The sequence below is a fragment of the Schistocerca nitens genome, chromosome 8, assembly GCF_023898315.1.
Source record: "Schistocerca nitens isolate TAMUIC-IGC-003100 chromosome 8, iqSchNite1.1, whole genome shotgun sequence".
Lineage (NCBI taxonomy): Eukaryota > Metazoa > Arthropoda > Insecta > Orthoptera > Acrididae > Schistocerca > Schistocerca nitens.
The window spans coordinates 381,687,042-381,710,249 of NC_064621.1; the positions used below are offsets into that span (position 1 = coordinate 381,687,042).

Consider the following 23,208-nt stretch of genomic DNA (forward strand, 5'->3'; position numbering starts at 1 on the left):
TAAAGAACAGACATCACACATATAAATATATGCGCCTTGACGGCAAATAGTGATACCTTCAGTGTGGATGCACTCTTCGTTCGACCTGTTGTGGGAATCAGGTAAGGCTGTGAGCAATGCAGATAATAGGCAGGGGGACACTGCGTATGGAAATTTGAGATGGGTGGGAAGAGTGCTCAGGTAGTCAACGTAGTTAAGGCGACCACAGGCGAGAAGTGGGAAATACGGGTTCGAGTCCTGATCCAGCGCAAATTTTCACTTGTCGCCACTGAATTTATTTTAACACCTAGTTGCAGCTGATGTCGGAATTTCTCTTTCTCACAGCTGAGAAACAACTGTGAAAGTAAAATGAGGGAACAAATAGCAATTGTTCTTGTTTTGGTCTTCCAACTGAAGGTTGGTTTGATGCATCTCTCCACATAGGTCCATCTTCTAATGGTTCAAATGGCTCTAAGCACTACGGGACGTAACATCTGAGGTCATCAGTCCCCTAGACTTAGAACCACGAAACCTAACTAACCTAAGGACATCACACACATCCACGCCCGAGGCAGGATTCGAACCTGCGACCGTAGCAGCAGCGCAGTTCCGGACTGAAGCGCCTAGAACCACTTGGCTAACGGAGTCATTCGGATGTAGTATGTAGGGTTATGGGGTCAGCTCTCCGGCCGTTGACAGTTTTCCAGCCTTAGAACCGCTACTTATCACTCACGTTGCTCTTCAACCAGCATCATGAATCTCAGTGCACCCCTTAATAATCCTCTCACCCAAGAAAAATTTGTACTCCATAGCAGTCAGACATGTTGGCCATTTAGTCACGTAGGTGGATATTTGCTTGGTATCACGTTCAAAAGCTTCTATTTTCTTAGTATTTGAACTGCTTATCTACCACATTTTACGCCCATACAAGACTACTTTCAGAAAAACTTCCTAAAATTTAAACTTATATTAGATATTAACAAACTTCTCTTTTTCAGAACGATTTTCTTGCTATTGTCGATCTACGTTTTATATCTTCGCTATCATCAGTTATTTTACAGCACAAACATCAAAATTCATCGACTACTTTTGATATCTCATTTCCTAATCTACACATATCAAAAAAGTTTTGCATCACTCCGGTTCCCAGAACTCCTGAAGACAGACGTTGACTGTCGATATTGTATCACAGATACAGCCCCGTTGACTGTTCAGAGATGTCATTAAACCCGCACAAAGATGTAAACAGTTATGCATTAGCAGCACCTATTAGACGGAGGGGTCCTACAGACAATCAGTTCGAGTCGTTGTACCAGGAAGCAGGTACACGGCTTGTGTTGCATGTAGTTCAACCATGTCTAGACGGTCAATACCGTGGTTCGATCGCGTCCGCATTGTTACTTTGTGCCAGGAGGGGCTCTCACCAACGGAGGGGTCCAGGCGTCTCGGAGTGAACCAAAGCGATGTTTTTCGGACATGGAGGACACACAGAGAGACATAAACTGTTGATGATGTTGATGACATGCCTCGCTCAGGCCGTCCAAGGGTTACTATTGCAATGGATGACCGCTACCTACGGATTATGGTTCAGAGGAACACGGACGGCAACCCCACCATGTTGAATATTGCTTTTCGTGCAGCTACAGGATGTCGTGTTACGACTCAAACTGTGCGCAATGGGCTGTATGATGCGCAACTTCACTCCCGACGTCCATGGCGAGGTCCATCCTTGCAACCACGACACCATGCAGCGCGGTACAGATGGGCCCAACAACTTGCCGAATGGACCGCTAAGAATTAGCATCACGTTCTCTTCACCGACGAGTATCGCATATGCCTTCAACCAGACAATCGTCGGATACGTGTTTGGAGGCAATCCGGACAGGCTGAATGCCTTAGACACACTGTCCAGCGAGTGTAGCAAGGTGGAGGTTTCCTGCTGTTTTGGGATGGCTTTATATGGGGCCGACGTACGGCGCTGGTGGTCATGCGAGGCACAGTAACGGCTGTACGATACGTGAATGCCATCCTACGACCGATAGTGCAACCATATCGGCAGCATATTGGCGAAGCATTTGTCTTCACGGACGGTAATTTGCACCTCCATCGTGCACATCTTGTGAATGACTTCCTTCAGGATAACGACATCGGCCGACTAGAGTGGCCAGCATGTTCTCCAGACATGAACCCTATCGAACATGCCTCGGATAGATTGAAAAGGGCTGTCTATGGACGACGTGACTCACCAACCACTCTGAGGGGTCTATGCCGAATCACCATTGAGGTGTGGGACAATCTGGACCAAGAGTGCCTTGATGAACTTGTGGATAGTATGCCACGACGAATACAGGCATGCATCAGTGCAAGAGGACATGCTACTGGGTATTAGAGGTACCGGTGTGTACAGCAATGTGGACCACCACCTCTGAAGGTCTTGTTGTATGGCGGCACCCATGCAACGGATGGTTTTCATGAGCAAGAAAAAGGGCGGAAATGATGTTTATGTTGATCTCTATTCCAATTTTCTGTACGGGTTCCGGAAATCTCGGATCCGAGGTGATGCAAAACTTTTTTTGATGTGTGTATTCCTGTGAGCATCACCTGGTTTAATTCGGCTATTATCCATTATCCTTATTTTACTTTTCTTAATACACTTCTTATAACCTCTTTTCAACACATTATCCATTTCGTTCAGCTGATCTTGTAAGTCCTATGCTATCTCTGACAATTTTAAAATGTCATCAGCAAAACTGAAAATTTTGTTATTCTCCCTTGTATCGAAACAGGGCTCCCTCGAATATTAATCTAATTAGAAGTGACCGTACTCATCTAATAAATGTGGAGGAACCCTGACGCGTTTCTCCTGATTTCATAAATATGTAAGCTCTGAGGCACTGAAACCAAGAATATTTACCTTTTCCCATGATTAGCTGAATATTACGCTCACATATGGAGGTATGACTTTCAATACCTTACCATAATATGCATTCACGCATCTGCAAAAATTAAAATGTTTCCCCCTACCTAAATCTACATCTACATCTACATCCATACTCCGCAAGCCATCTGACGGTGTGTGGCGGAGGGTACCTTGAGTACCTCTATCGGTTCTCCCTTCTATTCCAGTCTCGTATTGTTCGTGGAAAGAAGGATTGTCGGTATGCTTCTGTGTGGGCTCTAATCTCTCTGATTTTATCCTCGTGGTCTCTTCGCGAGATATACGTAGGAGGGAGCAATATACTGCTTGACTCTTCGGTGAAGGTATGTTCTCGAAACTTTAACAAAAGCCCGTACCGAGCTACTGAGCGTCTCTCCTGCAGAGTCTTCCATTGGAGTTTATCTATCATCTCCGTAACGCTTTCGCGATTACTAAATGATCCTGTAACGAAGCGCGCTGCTCTCCGTTGGATCTTCTCTATCTCTTCTATCAACCCTATCTGGTACGGATCCCACACTGCTGAGCAGTATTCAAGAAGTGAGCGAACAAGAGTACTGTAACCTACTTCCTTTGTTTTCGGATTGCATTTCCTTAGGATTCTTCCAATGAATCTCAGTCTGGCATCTGCTTTACCGACGAGCAACTTTATATGATCATTCCATTTTAAATCACTCCTAATGCGTACTCCCAGATAATTTATTGAATTAACTGCTTCCAGTTGCTGACCTGCTATTTTGTAGCTAAATGATAAGGGATCTATCTTTCTATGTATTCGCAGCACATTACACTTGTCTACATTGAGATTCAATTGCCATTCCCTGCACCATGCGTCAATTCGCTGCAGATCCTCCTGCATTTCAGTACAATTTTTCATTGTTACAACCTCTCGATACACCAAAGCATCATCTGCAAAAAGCCTCAGTGAACTTCCGATGTCATCCACAAGGTCATTTATGTATATTGTGAATAGCAACGGTCCTATGACACTCCCCTGCGGCAAACCGAGCGAGGTGGCGCAGTGGTTAGACACTGGACTCGCATTCGGGAGGTCGACGGTTCAATCCCGCGTCCGGCCATCCTGATTTAGGTTTTCCGTGATTTCCCTAAATCGCTCCAGGCAAATGCCGGGATGGTTCCTTTCAAAGGGCACGGCCGACTTCCTTCCCCGTTCTTCCCTAATCCGATGAGACCGATGACCTCGCTGTATGGTCTCCTTCCCCAAACCAACCATCCAACTGCCCTGCGGCACACCTGAAATCACTCTTACTTCGGAAGACTTCTCTCCATTGAGAATGACATGCTGCGTTCTGTTATCTAGGAAGCAGCAAACACTCTGGACAATCGTGGTGGGCCACTGTCTGCTGACGTAGCGGTGGACTCGTACATCTAGGCGCTCAGTCCGGAACCGTGCGACTGCTACGGTCGCAGGTTCGAATCCTGCCTCGGGCATGGATGTATGTGATGTCCTTAGGTTAGTTAGGTTTAAGTAGTTCTAAGTTCTAGGGGACTGATAACCACAGCAGTTGAGTCCCATAGTGCTCAGAGCCATTTGAACCAATTTTTTGGACTCGTACAGAAAGCGTATTTGATCGCCACTGGACAGTAGTCGACAAGAGAATAAGCAAAAAACATTAAAATATGCAAATGGAGATAAACACAAATTACACAAACGAGCGATTAAAAGTGAATAAAAAAAGAAAGGACTAATAACTTTGGCCTCATTAGTAATAATAGCAGTAATTAGCAATAATAAAGACAGTGTCGAATATTAATGAGTTTCCAGAATTATAGCGCCTGTAGTAAAAAATGGTTTAGTGAACGAATGAACTTTTAATTATAATTCTGAATGGCACTGATAAGAAATAAAATGCAGTTCAGTATTGTAATTTGCTCTTACGTGAAAGCAGTGATGCCAATGTCTGTTTTTTTTTTTTTTTTTAAGTGCCTGCAACGTTATTTAGAGGAACAGTCCGCGACAATTGAGCCTTTTATCAGTGTTTTTCAAAGTCAGTCGCCGATTAGCCAGTGCTGTCGGCAAGTCGACGACGTCCGCGTCGTTGGTCCCTAATCCTCGAGCGTGCAGTCCAGTAATTATCGCCGTCCATTTGTTCCTCTTGACCGTAGCCGCCGTTGTGAACGCAGCGGGAATGAGTGACCAAAGTAAGACACGCTTCATTCAGTTAATACCTACTCTGACGTCATAATATTTGGTAGCCGTTACTAGTCAGAGTTTCAGATTTAAGACCGCGGCTCGGCACATTTCACAGTATAACCATCCGAAATAGGAATGGACATTTTTATAATAATTTGCATTTTGAGTTAACAGTCCGCGATATGCATCAAACATTCTGTAATTTGCACAGTAGTCACCGCAAGCTCACATTAGTCGCACGGCGATCGTCACACCGTACTTCCAAGATTAAAGTTCTTAATATCAGTTCAAAAAAAAAAAATGGTTCAAATGGCTCTGAGCACTATTGGACTCAACTGCTGTGGTTATCAGTCCCCTAGAACTTAGAACTACTTAAACCTAACTAACCTAAGGACATCACACACATTCATGCCCGAGGCAGGATTCGAACCTGCGACCGTAGCAGTCCCACGGTTCCGGACTGCGCGCCTAGAACCGCGAGACCACCGCGGCCGGCATCAGTTCAAGACAAGCAAGTGCTTTACCGTGTTTCTGTATAGTTTTACAATCCGCGGTATGGACTAAACAGTCCTTGCTGTCTACAGTCAAAACTGTGCACTTAACAGCTGTCACGCACTTTGCGATCTGCAGATCATACTTGTTAAGATTAATGAGCCGAGTAGCAGTTTCGACTAAGACGCAACATGACACGTATAGTTAATTCCTTGTTCGAGGTACACGCCGGAACCACAGAGCGTATCGCTGTTCAAAGAGTTGCCTTACATCGGCCACTAGCGCTCAAGCGGCGCGGCGTCACCTTCTTTTTTCACTCCTGACTCTTTGTTGTTGCTTTCTCCTTCGACCGATCGATTGTATTTCTACACCATTCAACACATCTCGCTTCACATCACACTTTCAAAACTTCCGAGTACATCGAATTACAGTTTCATACAAAATTGCAATTTAGTATGATCCTGTTCTTGGAAACTGAATTTTATCATCATCTCAATAAATGTAAGAACATACATCATCAGAACAAATGAAAACTAGCAATGTTCATGACAAATGCATGACGTACGCAGAAACATAATTGCACAAAGAATTATATTTACAAAATTCATCCCGAAATAACCATTTCAATGTATCACCCAAATAAAAGAGAAAACAGGGAAAAACAAAGTGCAGGAAAAATAAGAAGGTATTACATTATTTTGTAATGTTATCTTCACATATTGAACTTTAATATATTCTTCTTCTTCCATCTCAAGGAGTTGGTGTTGGCCTCTTAAGAAAGAAAATGAATTTAATAAAACTTTTTCCCCATTGGCCGTTTTCAAATGTGGTTGAAATGTAATGCTTGTCATGGCAAGCGCTCAGGAGGAATCCTTTTGACGTGGTCATATCATTTTTTTTGTTTTGGGTGTTAGTTGAAAATGAAATGGCTCTGAGCACTATGGGACTTAACATCTGAGGTCATCAGTCCCCTAGAACTTAGAACTACTTAAACCTAACCAACCTAAGGACACCACACACATCCATGCCTGTTGCAGGATTCGAACCTGGAGACCGTAGCGGTCGCGAGGTTCCAGACTGAAGCGCCTAGAACCGCTCGGCCACAACGGCCGGCGGGTGTTAGTCATTGTTGTTTTTACTTCTAGTTATTGTCTTATATCTTCACTCAACACTCTGTCTCTTAGCATTAATCTAAAAAGTGATCCCAGAAACCTCATCTCAGCTGCTTCAATTCTTCTTTCATCTCCTATTCTTAGGATCCAGTTTTCACTGTCATACATAAGAACAGGCTTAGTTACCACATTGTGAAGTCAGTGTTATTTCTTTCGACATAGTTTTATCACTTCTACAATTGTTAATAGCGTTATATTTCCTTCTATTTTGAACCTCATCTGAACTTGTTTTATATATTGATATCTCTGTCCCGAGATACTTAAACGAATTGACTTGTTCTACTATTTTATTGTTGTGTGTTTCCCTTCCTCTTATGGGGAAAAAGCAACTCAGAAAACCATAGAAAAAATCTGAACGGGCGAACTGTAGTACCCTTTTCAAATTTCTTCTTGGTTTCCTTTACTGCTTGCTCGTTGCACTGGCTAACTAACACAGGGGAGAAGCTATAACTGTGTCTCTCCCCATCTGAACCGCTGCTTCCCTTTCAAGACCTTAGACTCTTATAACTGTAGTCTGTCTTCTGTCCAAAATTGAAGATAGCTTTTCGCTCTCTGTACTTTACTCCTGATACGTCCAGAATTTCGAAGAGTGTATTCCAGTCGACATTTTCAAAAGTTTTCTCTGTAGCCACAAACGCTATAAACTTAGGTTTGCCTTTCTTCAACTTGTTTTCTCACGTAAACAAAAAGAGTCAGTACTGCGTGTTCCTACATTTCTCCTGCGCCCAAGTTGATGTTCCCTGAAGTCGAATTCTACCTGTTGTTCCATTCTTCCGTAATTTTCGTCATTATCTTGCCACCATAACTAATTACTCTGATGATTTGGGATTATCCACACCTGCCTGCACTTGCCTTCTTTGATAAGACTTGTTACATTCGTCTTGAACTCTGAGGTTATTTCCCTCGTCCGGTATATCATGCACACAAGGCGTAATAGTTTTCTCAGAACTGGTTGACCCATGGATGTCAATAACTCTGAAGGAGGCGTTACTTCGACTCAGGTCTTTCAAAACTCTGTATTCATTCTTCATCTCGTAGTATCATATCTCCCATCTTCATCTATTTTCTCTTGCCTTTATATAATATGGTCTTCAAGTTTATTTCCCTGCATGTACTCCTTCCACCTCTCATCCTTTCCTTCTTTTCTTAGTACGGACTTGTCATTTGAGCTCTTAAAATTCATACAGGTGCTTCTCTTTTCTCCATAGTTTCATAAATTTTCCTATATGCTGCTTCTATCTTTCCCCTAGTCATGCATGCTTCTACATTCTTGGTTTTCTCGTCCAACCATTACTGTAGCCCCTGTGAATATCATTTGTAGACGTCTGTATTTGCTTTTGGCTGCTTGCTTATTTACATTTCCTGTTTCCGTCAATTAGATCCGATATAAGTGTTGTATCCAAGGTTTGGTACTGGGCTTTGATCCTCTGATGCCTTCAATATTTCATCTCTGAAGGCTAAATGTTCGTCTTCTGTCATGTTCCTTACCCCTGTTTCAGACAATCTTTGCCTAATGCTCGTTTTGAAAAACTCTCAGCAACCTCTAGCACGTTTAGTTTATCCAGGTCCCATTTTCTTAATTCCGTAATACAGTTCCCAGGTGAGATCCGCTTCCCACATGTGAAATTGTGATAATCAGTTTGGGCTATAAGTTAGAAATTGTTTATGTAAAAAAGTATATACATTTGTTTGCGACCATTCGTGCTTAATATGAAAGGACTCGGCTTAGGAAACTCTATAGTCCATATAACTTTGACGCTGAACATTTCAGACACCCTGCAAACATAAATCACTTATCACCTTAATCATTACACTCTGCCATTGTTCGCTGGCGATGCTGTTGTCTTCTGGAGAATATCGTCGCCCGATGATCTCAAGGAAAAGCAATAAGACGCAATTGGTACTTCCAAATGGTGTTTAACTACTGTTTCCTTTAAATGTAGAAAACAGCTAGATAATTTCCATAAACACTAGAAAGAACTTAACAGTATCTACATCTACACCAGTACTCCGCAAGCCACCTGAAGGTGTGTGTGTGTGTGGGGGGGGGGGGTACTTGAGGTACTACTAACCGATCCCTCCCTCTCTGTTCCAATCGCGAATGAAGCTTGGGAAGAGTCATTGTCGATTAGCCTCTGTATAAGCTATAATTTTTCGAACTTTGTCCTCGTGGTCATTTCGTGAGATGTATGTGGGAGGAAGTATTATGTTGCCGGACTCTTCCCTTAAAGTGCTCTCTCGAAATATCAATATTAAACCTCTCCTGGTGCACAACGCAGTCTTGTAGTGTCTGCCACTGGAGTTTGTCGAGCATCTCTGTAGCGCTTTCACGTGGATTAAACGATCCCGTGACGAAACGCACCGCTCTTAGTTATATCTTCTCAATCTCTTCTGCAAGACCTAATCGGTATAGGTCCCAGCTTGATGAACAATACTCAAGAATACTCAAGAATTAGTTACATTTCTTCAAGATTCGTCTTATGAATCTGTCTGGAATCTAATTCCCCTACTATTTGTTTTATGTGGTCATTTCACTTGCGGTCGCTGTGGGTAGTTACTCCCAGATATTGTACGGTAGACTCTGTTTCCAGCAGTTTGTCATCAGTAGTGTAGCTATATAGTAGTGGATTTCTTTTTATAAGTCTGAGCAATATACTACATTTATTTACCTTCGGGGTCAACTGCCAGAGCCTGCACCATTCATCAATCTTCTGTACGTCATTTTGAAAATCGATACTGTCTTTTGGCGTTGGTACTTACTTACAGACAACCACATCACGCGCGAACAGTCTTTAAGAGCATCCGACACTTTCTACTGCATCATCTATACACACTGTAATCAGAACGGCTCTAACACACTTCCTTGCGGACTCCGAAGCTACCTTTATATCCTTCCGTTGTTGAGAGCCCTTCCTAGCACATCCGTTAAGAGTTATATGTTGAGTTCTCTATCTGCAACGAAGTCGCAATTATGGTAAGCTTCGTCTTTATTTCTTCTTCTTCTTATTATTATTGTTATTATTATTATTATTAAACTGCAGTGCTGGGTCGTGTCAAACGTCTTTCTGAAGTGAAGGAACACGGCACCTACGTAAGGGCCGATGTTTACAACACTGTGAACCTTTGGAGGAACAGAGCGAGCTGAGTTTCGCAAGATCTCTGTTGGTGGAAGCCATGTTGATTTTAATAGAGATGATTTTCGTTTTCCGTACTTCTTAATCATAGTGAGCATTTAGAATACTACTAACAAACTAATGGAGCCTGTCACATAGTTTGATTATCATGGGATGATACCCTCAAGAGATATGAAACAGAATAAATAAATGAAAGACGTAGATTTATTGTAAAGTTTCCGCAGAACTGCGATGCATCACTTCGGAAGCGGCATACACGGCTCTACTGTGATGTACAGAATATGGCTCCATTGTTTGGAGCCTTCATTAAGTGATCATGGAGGAAGACGTGAAATTCAGGAGCTTTCAGCTAGGATCATAACGAGCGAGTTTAGTCGATATAAAAATGTATCAGTGATGTGAAGGGAAAGTAAGTGAGAGTCTGTGGAAGAAAGACCGAATTTTTCTTTTGAAACTCTATTGAGTAAATTTAGGGAAGCAATATTCCAGGCAGACAGTGCAACAACTTTGTGGTCTCTGTTGTCTACCACGCATATGGATCTCGGAAATTAGGAGGAGAAATTAGAGGTCGTTAAGAAACTCCATGCCCAAATGGAACAGGGCAAGACACGGGTGATCTTTCATCAATGCCCTGTGCAGTGGCTTTTCTAAGGCGGCAAGATTTTGTCAGTATAGAATTAACATTCTTGTAGATTTATACTTATATCATATTTGGCAACGGCCTTGCCGCAGTGGATACACCGGTTCCCGTCAAATCACCGAAGTTAAGCGCTGTCGGGCGTGGGCGGCACTTGGATGGGTGACCATCCGGGCCGCCATGTGCTGCTGCCATTTTTCGGGGTGCACTCAGCCTCGTGATGCCAACTGAGGAGCTACTCGACCGAATAGTAGCGGCTCCGGTCAAAGAAAACCATCGTAATGACCGGGAGAGCGGTGTGCTGACCACACGCCCCTCCTATCCGCATCCTCAGCTGAGGATGAGACGGCGGTCAGATGGTCCCGATGGACCACTTGTGGCCTAATGACGGAGTGATATCATATTTAACATGCAAAAACAGATTAACCATATCACTTGCTGTTACTGGATAGCACCACATAATATCAATTTTTGTCGTACTACATGTCTGGCAGTTAATTATGGTTGAGCATTGGCAAAAAGGGCGAATTGTCCTCGCTTTCCGCAGAAGCCCCTATCAGCTAAGGAGGGGCTGGGAAGCATCTTGTCACATTCTGCAGGGGCGGATATTTATTGCCCTGAAAGAGAATAGAGCGTGGCAGTGGTGGTTTATGGTGCTAGAGGTCGCAGAGACCCCGTAGCGCGGGCAGAGCGGGTGGGAGATGCTCTCTGGCGAGACGAATAAAATTTCCTGAGTAGCCTACGTGGAGAAAGAGTGTTGGGGGTCAGAAGAATGCAAAATGACATCCTTTTAATGCAAAGAAATACGTGGAATCACAAATAATGCTAACCTCTGAGGAAACTTCTCACAGGAAGCACAAGTTACAATATCCCATTGTGATTTATTCAAGTATCGTCCCAATGAGAATGATTCTTTTGAGGTGTTAAACTGCTATAAAACCACAACCCAATACTCCATTTTTTGGAAATCCGTATGTTGTCAATGGCAGGGTCAGTTTGATCATTCGTAGGTATGAGAATTTCATTACGGACACAACATTAGGCAGCCTTTCTTTCACATGCCATTTATAAGATATTATACACACCTGGGGTTTACAGAGGGATAAAGTTATAATTCTCGCGTCAAAAAAGTAAATTACTACAATGAAACTCCCTGATACATTTGTTCTTGCAAGACGTTTCCCCCTATAATGGATGACCTGGAGGAGACCTTGGTTGTAGAAGTTTCATTTTAGCTGTTCAGGAAACGTTTCACTTCGAAAATCATCCTGCAGTCCTTCAGGAAATGCCTTACACACGATGGGTTCTTCATTCGAGGAAAGAAGTTACAGGGTTGCATGTCAGAGAATTTGGTGATTAAGGTAAGATTTTATAGACTGAAAGAAGCTTTATGTGTGACTGTTCCTGTGCAGAATGAGATGAAGGGTTGTCGTGGATCAGACACATCATCTGGGAAAACTGCACGCACGATGCTTCGCCTTGACAGCCTGCCATGATTTGCTCATATTTCGGCAGCATGCTCCTCTGACACTTTTTGCCCATTACAGGTATAACGTGTTAATATCACTCCACCGCAGTCACAAAGACATTTGGATCTTCATGTTTCCTGGCAGTGGTGAGACCACATGTTTCCACTGCCTGCTTTGCTCCTCTGACTTGAGGTTGTAGTGACACAACCGGCACTTTTCTGTAGTGATTATGTGGCTTAAGTCAGTCACCAGGATTGGCCTGACACACCTGCACCATTTCCGCTGCTGCATCACTCCACCTGGCATTTTGAATAGGTATGAGCAGCCTCAGGACCCAACGTAAGACGGCATTTTTGTGTTCAAAATTTTGCATTAGGTGTCCAAAACAAAACGGATGTATGAATGATTTTCCTTTTTTGTACTATCTCCTAGATTGTGATACGTAGGTTTTATTTGTTATTGCTTATTTAGTCTGACTATATTAGGTCCTGAAGGTCCATTCTTACATCTGACCAGGAACGACACATACAAAAGATACTACAAAAACAGTCACAGGATTAATAAGAAGAAGAATAAAATAATAATAATTGACACTGACAATGGTAATAATAATTAACAATAATAATAAATGTGAAAATAAGTTGACACTAATAATAATAATAATAATACAGGGCATTAAGAATGATATACTCGCGCATTACATTAGCACATTTGTATACATGTTCAGTATTATAGACGCGAAAGAAAAATTCGAAATTTGTGGTAAGGTCTTATGGGACCAAACTGCAGAGGTCATCGGTCCCTAAGCCTAGACACGATGTAATCTAACTTACGCTATGGACAACACACACACCCATGCCCGAGGGAGGACTCGAACCTCCGACGGGGGAAGGTGCACGGACCGTGACAAGGTGCCCTAGACCGAGCGGCCACCTCACGCGGCCAGAAGCGAATGGATTAAGAATGAGGAGAAGACTGAAATGACAGTGACAATAGCTTTTAGGAACGAACAGAAGTTAAAGAACTCTGACAACATGAGAGAGGGAAACGTTGTAGAGGAGGGGGATTGAAGAGAGTGAGCTGTAGACAAGTGTACGGGAGAGATGGCTACTGTGGTAAGAGGCGGACCATTAACTGTCTCTGTCTTTTGAAGTTCAGAAGGAATTTAATTTGACTGATTTTTGAGGAAGATTGTTCCAAAGTTGGATTCTTGACAGAGAAAGTAATTTAGAAAATATGGCAGTGTTATGTGAAGGTACAGAAAGGATTTTACTTAGTCGAGAACAAGTATTTCTGCTGTGCTGTTCAGATAGTAGTGTAAGAGTTGAAGAGACACAAGATGGAATACATTGATTGAGAACACGACAGAGAAAATACAGAGTGTGATAGTCTCTACATTTATCGTCACGCAAACATGATAATAGTTCATAGGCAGGAGTGAAATGGTCGAAATAGCGTATGTCACAAATGTATCGCACATCAGCATTCATAACCAGTTTTGGAAAAGTCATTGGAGAATAGCATACCCTTAGTCAAGTATGGGTCGTACTTGTGACTCTGCGATCTTCTTTTTAAGCTCGAAAGGAAATACTCTTTTATATTTCTGTAGTGAGTGAAGTGATACTGACACTTTTGTACAGACTACAGTTGTGTTCTCAATCCAGTCTAAATGACGGTCCAGAATAACCTCAAGTTATTTGCAGAATAGGTAAAGGTTACTTCTGTGCTGTTAAGATTAAGGGTGGAAGAGATTCTCTGAACAGCGTGGTAATAACTCTTGTGAGCGACGAAGATTATTTGTGTTTTAGATGGATTAAGTTTCCAACCGATGTACTGCACCCACTTAGATATGACAGGTAAATGGGGTGGCTGTGCCCAAGTTTGATAGACTTGGACTTAGTTATAAGTGAAGGTCATCAGCGTGCAGGTGATATTTTCATTGCAGATTATAGTTGACACATCGTTAATATATAATGAGAAAAGTAATGGGCCCAATACTGATCCTTGTGGAAACCCCTGATACTAAATTTAAATTCCTTCATTGCCACTTTTTAGTTGTAATCATTATACACTGTTGGCGATATGTAATGTGTGAGTAGAACTATTGTACTGCATGTGAAGAAATATTTTGACTTGTGAATTTAGCAGGTAGAACATCAAAGTTCACAGTGCTTCAGATCATTCACTTCTCTTATGATATCTGGTTATTCACAGAGAGATGGGTTGTCACACTGTTCGTTCTTCAGTCTTATTTGATTAAAATGTGTCTGCTCCACCTGCCCACTATGTCATATGGTGGTATATTCTGGCTTTATACCCCCACCAAATCAGTATGGATTGTTAGAGAGTTGATAGTATCCAGATGCAGAAAATGATTTACCACATGATTTTCCACTTTGTTAATGGAATGCGCCATTTTTATTTGTCTCTTCTAGAGCTATGCTATGCTACTGTGATGCAGGCACTTCAGTGTTTTTGTGTAGGGTACAGACATCTACTTGCAAATATACAAAAATTAATTACGCAACATTACGTTTTCAAGCTGATAATAGAAATTTTATGGCTGTGTATCGTAGCTGTAGGTCCAGAAATGCTTGCGTGTGTGTGAGTTTCGCCGTTTCCGTTATGCGCAGGTGACTTCACTCCGAGGCTGGGCAGGGAGTCCGGAGAAGACGAGGCAACAGTGCTGCTCGTCGGAGACGGCAACACCGCTGAGGGCTTCGACGCCGTCGCTGACGCCGACATCGACGAGGAGGAGCGCTAGGGAACGGCCGCCAGTGCCACATGTTGTCTAATCTACCTGTAGTCTTCCCGCAACTGTAGCAACGACAAATAAATCACTTTAACTTAGTGACTGCATCTCAAACGGCTACTTTACCACTCATTTATTTCCTCTATTCACTTGTTACTAAGAGATCCAGGAAGAACCTTTAAGGCGAATACCGCCCTTGAGCTACTGTTCCGTCTGCTCACAGACGTGTTAACTGCTCTGTGTATCGACGACCTTTAGCGCATCTTTGAAAACGTGCCTTTAAATTGATCGCCCCTCCACCAATGTATGACGTGGCTAACAGCATTTGGAAGTTGCAAATGGATATAACTTAGTTATGTACCGTTACTAAACTCACGGAAAGATGCTTACGAGCGCGCACGCGCTCATACAAACACACACACACACACACTTCGCATACATTAATCACCTGCGGTATGATCATTACAACTTTTAAAAAAAGTATCACATATTCCTACAACAAGTAACATTCGTCAACATTAGAAGAAAGTTTTCTGTAACGGTACGTCTGAAAACAAATACCTGTTGAGATACGGGCCAATCTGTCCTCTCATTCGCATCTGTCTGTTACATTCAAGTAGACAGTACAGTCAGCACGGTATGTGTTTACCACACGTCCTGATACATACATCCTTCAGCCATTCTTCGTAGGGAATCAAAAAAATGGCTCTGAGCACTATGGGACTTAACAGCTATGGTCATCAGTCCCCTGGAACTTAGAACTACTTAAACCTAACTAACCTAAGGACAACACACAACACCCAGTCATCACGGGGCAGAGAAAATCCCTTACCCCGTGCTCGGGAAGCGAGAACGCTACCGCGAGACCCGCAGGGAATCAAACACTCTTTCAAATACACCTGGCTTCGGATAGCGATTCACGCATTGGTCACACACTCTTGTAATGTCTGCACATTCTCAACGGACTGGCGTACATCAGTGCCTGTACATGACTTCACAGCCAGAAATCCATCGGATTCAGTACAGGTGAATTGGGAGGCAATGCTTCTGCACCTCCTCGATCAACCCATCACCCGTGAAACGTTTCGGTAAAGTACTGCTGTACCATCAGTAGACAACGTGATTGTGCCCCGTCATGCAAAAATCACAGTGGTTGTCTTTCTGCTTGGGTAAACGTTCTCCAATAGCGCTGGTAGTTCATCGCACAGAAATCAGTAATACACAGCAATGTTGATCTGTTTAAGTAAAGCGTCTGTCCCTATGAGGTTGTCACCGAGAATTCCTGCCCACACCGAAGCGACCCTAATTGTTCAAGTATCTGCATCTGCCCACACACGCGTATTATGATAATCTGCTATGCCCTCTCTTGTGAGCCCTTCCTCTCTGTAAATAAAATGCAGGATGTCAACTGCAGATCTTCAACGGACCGTATCTCTACGGGCATTGGTTTCCAGGTATATCATTATCGGAACTTTTCTTCTAGTTTTAACAACGCTACCTCCTGTAGGAATATGTGACTCCTTTTTGAACGCCCTATATGTGTTTGGAATCATCTTATTCTACACTTTCTGGCCTTTTATTGTTATTTCTGTTAATTTATGTCTGCTCCTTGTGAGTACCTAAGTCAGTTGCAAGAATTTCATTACACGTGGATAGTTTATTAGGTAAGAAATCAGGAAAATAAAACGCAAAATTATGAAATATCAAAATAAAACCATGAACACAACTATCACACACAGCATAATAATTTACATAATTTAAATAGACCATCTTAGTAGAAGACGTGCCGACAGCCGATGGTAAGTTGGTTTGATTTTTGGACATTCAATATCAAGACGTTTAACGCCCTGATGTCATTTCGGTACAAAAAATCTTTGCATCCACCAGGAAGAGACAGAAAAAAGCATGGAAAACATAAATGAAGAAGGCTTAAATAAAAATCCTTAGTCGCCTATAATCTAACAGCTTTTTTCCCTATTTTTCAAATAATGTCAGTGAGTTACAACTCCCGTATCAACGTCATGAACTCTAAGTTAGTACATACCATCAGTATTTTCTACTTTCCCATTCATTTAACTGAATTTCACTGCCACATAGCAATCAAGTACACAAATGAGTTCCCCCCCCCCCCAAGTAAAGCTTTAAACTGAAGTTTAAAAACATGAAGTTTCTCGCCAACACCCATCAAGTATACCGAAAATGTATTTTGTAGACTGCTGCACTCTTTGAACAGTGAGAATGAATGTTCTCGAAACATAAAGATCATTCGTCAGTGTTGCACTCACTCAAGCATCAGTAATGACAGACCCATCGCGTATCAGCTCAACTTGTGTCATCCTCAATTACTTAACACGTGTTTCGCAATAAAAACATCTCTATCTGCATGTCAATGCTATTAAGTCAGGTGCATATATTCATATCAGACCATAGTAACATAATCTCTTCAAACATCGCTTTAATACAAATACTAACTTATGTGATTAAACTTTATATTATAAAAGTCAACGAAATTTGCTTACATGGTCTTTCAAGTATGATACTCTAACGGTCAACATCACAGAGAGATGTGAATATCAGTTACTGGCTCAAAGGTTACCAAAAAGAATGCTCACACAATTGTAGTTCTAAAAGATAAAGTGCTTATACTGGCACTTTTATCTACCTGTTTAGCGTATAGCATTGCACATGAAATACATTCAAAAATACAATAAAAATACAAATGACTCATTAAACTACCAAATAATTCTTATGTCAATGTCAGGGGATTCATGATGTAGCCATAAACACGTCTTTTGGATCACCCAGGTAGGCTATCAATTTACATTCCTCGACAATGTTCGGGATGGTCTATATGCTTCCATTCCTACCATGGGTTCTCAATAAGATTTCGCACTTGAGCTAGAGCATTCGTAGACTACGTTTAACATCATTTGCTTTCAACATTGAAGTTGCTACAAGCGAGCTGTTGGGCCAGTTACATGGATGGATTTTTGGAACGAAGTCACTTTGTCATCAACCCGGGAATATCTTCACGGATGGTTAGATGAGGGTTATTCATTATTTCAACAGAGCTTCTTGTCTTCTTAAGAGAGGAGAGACTATGTGGCTCAGTACTGGAATCCAACACAGTAGTCTAACTTTTACTCAACCAGAGGTGATGCCCGTGGTTGCATTAATCTAAGTGTCCACCTTATTTACCACAAGATGCAAAAGCGCAGTAACACTATACTCTGTTCAGTACACGTACACATATACAAACAACATTTACACACCATATATGTACACATTTCAATTGCTGGCTGAGGCAATATCCTCAGTGAAGAATAATGTCTATGAAATAAATTCTCCAGTTCCGACCAAGGTTTTTGGGAGGTTTCCCTTGGTTGAAAGGCGTACACTGGAACTGGTAAACCCCTTCCCTTTATTCCCAATTAGCACCCCCATTTCCTCCACTAATACCTTGTCTGATACTTATCTGAATGGAACAGCGATTATTAATGGGCCGCATCTCGAACAGCTCACTCCACCTCTAGGAGTGGAGAATGAACTGTATTGAATTACATCTACGTGGATGAGGTGTATAGAATCACTAGGTAGTCAGACAAGCTTCGATCACCGACAGGGCGCCAGCTCATTGCCCTGGCCCTCCTCCTAAGACACCGATGTCATACTAGTCCTTCCACATGTGGAGCACCACATCAACTCTTCAGCCGCTATCAATATCAAACGCCGAGCCAGCCTGGCGTTGGTGAGGAAGAGGACAGGATATACTCGCTGGCAGATGAACGTTGCGTCCAGAGAAGTACTGCACCTACACCTACGTCTTGCAGATAAGCTAGATACTAAAATATGGAACTGGGTGGACGGTACATCATGGTCTTTTACGGAATCTCTCCCCCAGAAATAAGTTTGAGCGTTTATACAGTAAACGACAACAGCAGTGAAAGTAGTTCGGACAGCTGTCAATTCGACGGACTGATGACACTACGATGAAATTGCTATGAAAGTCTTCACTGTCGCTGTTACTCCCAAAGTGCTTAGCCGGCCGGAGTGGCCGAGCAGTTAAAGGCGCTACAGTCTGGAACCGCACGACCGCTACGGTCGCAGGTTCGAATCCTGCCTCGGGCATGTATGTGTGTGATGTCCTTAGGTTAGTTAGGTTTAAGTAGTTCTTAGTTCTAGGGGACTAATGACCTCAGCAGTTGAGTCCCATAGTGCTCAGAGCCATTTGAACCATTTTTGAACCCAAAGTGCTGCCTTTATCGAGTTTCATGAGCACAACAGAACAAGCTGCAGCACCGACGCCTGTTGCAGACGAAGTTCTCCAACCAGGGCGCCAACACCTAAGCCCACTATATCCTAGGATGAAGGGAGAGTAGGAATTACGGGAAGTTAGAGTTCAGCAGTGGCGCTTGACAGTGTCGGCGAGACACATCGAGGAAAAAGTTTTCGAGCCACACACGATCATCTGGTTGAGGACCCAGGGAGACTCAAATGAACATCACCACCCGAAGAACAAAAGAAGGTACAAAGTGCTTATACCCATCCACACACTAGGTGCAAATTATCTGGCTGTTCATTGGTGGTCTCATCCGTAATACTGTCTGTCGCTGTTCACGAACGACTAATGTTGCCAGACAGAGCTGTACTGAATGCAAGCTAAGGAGTGAAGAGCTAAGTAGGCATTACTGTTGTCGACTGCAAGTACTTAGAGTGAATCAAATGGTTCTAATAGCTCTGAGCACTATGGGGCTTAACATCTGAGATCATCAGTCCCCTAGAACTTGGAACTACTTAAACCTAACTAACCTAAGGACATCACACATATCCATGCCCGAGGCAGGATTCGAACCTGCGATTGTAGCGGGCCCGCGGTTCCAGACTGAAGCACCTAGAACCGCTCGGCCACAACGGCTGGCGCGAGTTAATCGATCAAGATTGTTTCCGTATAAGACAGACAGCACATGCGACGTTGTGCAAGTATTGTCAGAGGAATACTGGTAGAAACATAAAGCGGGGTAAGAAATCAAACAAAATTAAGTTACTATGTAACAATCCATCAGAGACCACTTGTCTCTTATATCAAAATACCCAGAAAATATCCCAAACCAGCTATCGAAATTTTGTCAGTGGAGTTCAAGTTCGTGCTATATAGTCTCGTTTAGCCGTTGCTGAATAACAACAAAAAGGAGAAACGATAGTTACTGTCAGTGATCAACACAACGACTCAAACGTCAGCTCGAATCTCGGTATCCTACACAACATCATTTATTTACACTTGACACATAACAGCTTCGTATCAGATAAATTTAGTGCGTTGCAGGTACCAGAATAGCTTACAGCTTTGGAATGGTAGGAATCCTGGATCCGGGGTAGTGGTAATGTGCTGGACATACAAGACTCCGACATTTCATACTTTTACTGTTTATTTATTTTCAGGTTTTAACAAAAGTAATTTCCCAAGTCTAGCAAACATTTAAGAACTTGCTCCGGAAGCACTCAAGACTATTAAAAATACATAGAACTCAAGACTATTAAAAACACATAGAAAATATCTTCTTTCGAATGATGCTTTAACACCAAAAACATGTAAGAAAATATACATTTAAAAGACTGTCTATCAAAGAGCCAATATCAGAGGCGTTTGCTTTTAGTTTTGAAAGACAATTACAAGGAGCTATAAAACTACCGGTTACAACTAAATTAGCAATATACTGATAAAGTTAGTCCATACACCTTTTAACTACAAACACATTAAAATGTAAACACTATTGCAAATCTGTACAGTAATTATTCCAAATGTTGGCCCTTCAGTTTTACTAGCCAGTAATTATTCGGAATAATACCAGTGTTATGCTAATAATTTAAATGCTGCCCTGACATTTCAATAAGAGTGACGTTTAAGCAAAACTTGCAGTTGTACTTTGGTAGAACTTTAACTATCCCTTTATGAAAAGCACTTTGAGTACTTCAGCAACAGGGCTCAGCGAACACTTTATGAAATTTACTACTCCACAAAATTTATTAAATGTAGTTGAAGATACTCGGTAACATTGCAGCTTTTTGAAAAAGACCTTGCCTCGGTAAATGACTAGGGGTTAGATATGGCACTTCGACACAAATTTTAAAGGAAATAGCATTATTATTTTAATAAGTAACCAAATAAGTGGTTCATGCAGTTTTACGGTACTCAACCAATAATTTAAGACGAAGATGGTGGCTGTGGCAATTTCCTGTGGATACTCAAAAAGGCGGCAAAAATGCACACGCCTCTTGCTGTCTAACAGGCTCTCAAAATTCTCTTCTGGGAGCTCCGTGTTTTCGTAGTATAGAGCTAACCATGAATAAAAAGCCAAATTGCTTCCACATCCGAAACTATATTATATAATATTACTGCTCTTCTTGCCTCGTTCAGCACCCAAGACGCGGACACTTTACCTGCTAGCCACCGACTAACTCCTTCCACAGAGGAAGTTCGACCGTCAAATCCAAATTTCCGCCAAACCAGTTTCGTTGGGGATGACTTTCGTCCAGGTTGTACGTGATTAGAGACCTTCTTCCCCCAGTACTACAAGTAAAGTGTTAACATTCCCATTCTTTTACAGAACGTTACTTTTAAAACTACATCAACATATTAATTACAGTGACATAAATGGACAGAAATAATTACTAAAACATTTACATAGATGTTACATCAAAGACCATAGTTAAGTAAAAACAGACAAAGAAGTTATATAAGTGTAGAGAACGTCGATAATGATGTTACAGAGCTGTAAATACACGCATTACGATGACCGCCGTTGACATTTAAAGAAATGTATTTTAGATTTCAAAGATACTTAACTCAGTCAACCTTTTAGATTCACTAAGAAAACTGAAATTATCAGGGAAGGAAAAGTTTTAAGACAATTAACAGATTCATAACATAGTTAACAGGAAGCTGAAAATAATGCATCACACAAGATAAGGTCGCTGACCTAAGCTCAGGCCCCGCATCAAACAATTGCTTGGTTCAGCTCAAACTCTAAAACATATACAAAAGACACAGATCGCATGTGGGTACTTGCCCTCATAACAAGAGAAACCGACGCCTTTTATCCAACAGAACATACAGAAAGTTGAAGATAGAAATATTTTAACGTAATTAAACATCTGATCCTATACAGAGTGTAAGAAGAATGTACGGCACAAATTGCAAGATACGTTCCTCAAACGTAGACAAAGAAATTATATTATAATAACATGGATATGGAATCGCTTTGTTCTCAATTGTTTTGTACAACTCATTTACTCCAAGTCATTAATCGTGGGAAACACAATCGGCATGTATGGGCAGACGCCAATCCTCACGCAACTATTTAAACAAGTCTTCAATGAGGATCTTCTGTCAGTGTCTGAGCCAGCATTGTTGGTGACTGTTTGGTAGGGCCTCACTTTCTTCCACCCAGGGTCAACAGACCAAGTTATCATAAATTTGTAGAGAATGTTCTAATAGATCTGTTAGCAGATGTACCTTGAGCTGTGCGACGAAACATGTACTTCATGCACCATGGAGCACCTCCTCATTTTAGCGTTAATGTGCGTCGGCTTCTAAATAACAGATTCATTGACAGATGGATCGGTAGAGATGGACCAATTGCTTGGCAGGCACTCTCTCCGGACCTAAACAAACTGGACGTTTGTTGTGGCATTTGAAAGCTATTGTGTACGGAACTACAGTACATGATGTTCAATCTCTCCATGCCTGTGTTATGAAAGGCTGCGAAACCATGCGCAATATTACAGGGACACATAAGCGCACCTGAGATGCACTTTGACGGAGGCTTAATGCATGTATTAGTACCCAAGGATGGCATACTGAACACCTCCTGTAAGAAAGAGTTGCGTGTGGTACGCTGGTGTGTGCTGTTTGCTATGATTAATGAGTTGGTGAAAACAAAGCGTTTCCAGACCCATGTTCATGTTGTTGTTGTTGTTGTGGTCTTCAGTCCTGAGACTGGTTTGATGCAGCTCTCCATGCTACTCTATCCTGTGCAAGCTTCTTCATCTCCCAGTACCTACTGCAACCTACATCCTTCTGAATCTGCTTAGTGTATTGATCTCTTGGTCTCCCTCTACGATTTTTACCCTCCACGCTGCCCTCCAATGCTAAATTTGTGATCCCTTGATGCCTCAAAACATGTCCTACCAACCGATCCCTTCTTCTAGTCAAGTTGTGCCACAAACTTCTCTTCTCCCCAATCCTATTCAATACCTCCTCATTAGTTATGTGATCTACCCACCTTATCTTCAGCATTCTTCTGTAGCACCACATTTCGAAAGCTTCTATTCTCTTCTTGTCCAAACTGGTTATCGTCCATGTTTCACTTCCATACATGGCTACACTCCATACAAATACTTTCAGAAACGACTTCCTGACACTTAAATCTATACTCGATGTTAACAAATTTCTCTTCTTCAGAAACGATTTTCTTGCCATTGCC

At 42.0% G+C, this 23,208-nt stretch overlaps 1 pseudogene; it reads left to right on the forward strand.

Moving 5' to 3' along the window:
• The first annotated feature begins 10,580 nt into the window (after positions 1 to 10,580).
• LOC126199746 (5S ribosomal RNA) lies at positions 10,581 to 10,698 on the forward strand (annotated as a pseudogene).
• Positions 10,699 to 23,208: the final 12,510 nt, after the last annotated feature.